At 46.4% G+C, this 2865-nt stretch overlaps 1 pseudogene; it reads left to right on the forward strand.

Annotated features, from left to right (window-relative positions):
• Window positions 1–2843, forward strand: part of LOC112079847 (SH3 domain-binding protein 5-like) — a 5546-nt pseudogene extending 2703 nt beyond the window's left edge.
• Window positions 2844–2865: the final 22 nt, after the last annotated feature.

Genomic DNA, 2865 nt, shown 5'->3' on the forward strand with positions numbered 1-2865 from the left:
GGTCAGATGAGACCAAAATTTTACGTTTTGGTCCGATACAGCATTGGCATGTTTGGCGTCAAAACAGAGATGCATACAAGGAGAGGCACCTCATACCCACGGTGAAATATGGTGGTGGGTCTGTGATGTTTTGGGGCTGTTTTAATTCTAGAGGTCCAGGGGCACTGGTTAAGATTAATGGCATAATGAATTCCACCAAGTATCAGGCAATTTTGGCTGACAATCTGGTTGCCTRTGCCAGAAGGCAGTAGGTGGACTTTCCAACAAGACAATGACCCAAAACATACCTCAAGATCCACACAGAAATGGTTCTGTGACTACAAAATCAATGTTCTGCCATGGCCATCTGTCGCTGGACRACAATCCAATCAAAAACCTGTGGGCTGAGTTGAAGAGAGCAGTTGATAAGKTCAAACCCAAGAATGTGAAGGATCTTGAAAGGATCTGCATAGAGGAATGGTTCAAAATCCCTCCAAATATGTTCCTTAACCTTMTCAAACATTACAGGAATTGACTCCACACTGTTATCCTTGCCAGAGGTTGTTGCACTAAGTACTAAATGAGGAGTGCCAATAATTATGAAACCTTGATTTTGGTGAAATTTATTTTGTATTAAATCATTGTATGATTTTGGTTGGTTCCATTGAAACATTAATAAAGTACAGTATTTCTCAAGTTGGTATTTTGAGTTTCTTTCATTATTTTAAAGTATTGTTTGTGCATTGCCAGTCAGGCGTGCCAGTAATTTTGGAGCCCAATGTATAAGGTCCAGCAGTTGACAGTGCATGTCTGAGCAAAAACCAAGCCATGAGGTCAAAGGAATTGTCCATAGAGCTCCGAGAAAGGATTATGTCGAGGCACAGATCTGGGGAAGGGTACCAAAAAATGCCTGCAGCATTGAAGGTCRCCAAGAACATAGTGGCCTCCATCATTCTTAAATGGAAGAAGTTTGGAACCACCAAGACTCTTCCTAGAGCTGGCCGCCCGGCCAAACTGAGCAATCGGGGGAGAAGGGCCTTGGTCAGGGAGGTGACCAAGAACCTTATGGTCAATCTGACAGAGCTCCAGAGTTCCTCTGTGGAGATGGGAGAACCTTCCACAAGGACAACCATCTCTGCACACTCCACCAATCGCCTTTATGTAAGTGGCCAGACGGAAGCCACTCCTCAGTAAAAGTCACTTGACAGCCCACTTGGAGTTTGCCAAAAGTTACCTAAAGGAATCCGTTCCATGAAAACTAGATTGTCTGGTCTGATGAAACCAAGATTGAACTCTTTGCTGAATGCAAGCGTCACGCTGGAAGAAACCTGGCACCATCCCTACAGTGGAGCATGTGGTAGCAGCATGCTGTGGGGAATGTTTTTCAGTGCAGGACTGGGACACTAGTCAGGATCAAGAGTAAGATGAACAGAGCCAAGTACAGAGAGAATCCTTGATGAAAACCTACTCCAGAGTGCTCAGGACCTCAGACTGGGCGAAGGTTCTCCTTCTGACAGGACAATGACCCTAAGCACACAGCCAAGACAACGCAGGAGTGGCTTCGACAAGCTCTGAATGTCCTTGAGTGGCCAGCCAGAGCCCGGACTTGATCCCAATTGAACATCTATGTAGAGACCTGAAAATAGCTGTGCATTGACGCTCCCCATCCAACCTGACAGAGCTTGAGAGGATCTGCAGAGAAGAATGAAGAAACTCCCCAAATTCAGGTGTGCCAAGCTTGTAGCGTCATACCCAAGAAGACTCGGAGCTGTAAACGCTGCCAAAGGTGTTTCAAAGTACTGAGTAAAGGGTCTGAATACTTGTGTGTAGATTGATGAGGGGGAAAAATATATTTGATCCATTTTAGAATAAGGCTGTAACAAAACAAAATGTTGAAAAAGTCAAGGGTCCGAATCCTTTCCGAATGCACTGTATATGATGTATAACAGTGGGGGCTGCTGAGGGAGAGACAGCTCATAATGATGTCTGGAACGGAGGAAATGGAATGGCATCAAACACATGGAAACCATGTGTTGGTGTATTTGATACCATTCCACCTGTTTCCACTCCAGGCACTACACTAGCCCATCCTCCCCAATCAAGTGCCACCAACCACCTGTGATATATTAATATATGTTGCATTAATATATATGTAATTTCAAGCTGTTATTGTAAGAAAAGCAGGGAAATGGTTGATACAGAGCTGTCATGTCCGTCCATGATGCTCCTGTTGTATTTCCCTCTTGGCTCAAACCAAGGAGGAAGTAATATTGTATGTTGCTCTGTCTTTTCTCTCCATAAATTGGGTTTTCTGTGACTTCAGGAGCACAAAACCAAAGTGATGCAGCTGGAGGAGATGTGACAAAGTGAAAAAACCGCTACTCTGTCGCCCTGCACAACCTGGAGCAAATCAGCGAGGCCATCCACGCTCAGCGGGCGGACCAAACCGATGGTGGACAAACCATGGCCTGTGGTGGCGGAGTCCCCTATTGGGCGGAGTCGGACAGTGTGGTGTGTGGTGTCGAGGGCGGGCATGTGGAGGAGGGGCAATAGAGACAGATAGGGTGGACAGAAGCGCGTGGTGGATAAGAAAATTGTCTGGTGGAGAATACAGGGAGAGCGGGGAGAGAGGCCCAACACATGGAGAGAGAGCAGGGTCAGATTCCCTCTCCTCTTCAGTCTGCAGACATCGCTTCCGACCTAGAAGAAATGTGATTCCATCGAACACCTCGGAGAATTTAGTGATGTGCAGTCTGCCTGGGGAGGATGGAGAGAATGAGAGAGGGGAGGGAGGGAAAGAAGGGAGGCAAATGCAGCGCCAACAGCAGTTCCTGAAGCAACATCACAGGAGCTTCAGGTTGTGAGACCTGTCTTATTCGCTTATAG

This window comes from Salvelinus sp. IW2-2015, unplaced genomic scaffold, assembly GCF_002910315.2.
Source record: "Salvelinus sp. IW2-2015 unplaced genomic scaffold, ASM291031v2 Un_scaffold9886, whole genome shotgun sequence".
Lineage (NCBI taxonomy): Eukaryota > Metazoa > Chordata > Actinopteri > Salmoniformes > Salmonidae > Salvelinus > Salvelinus sp. IW2-2015.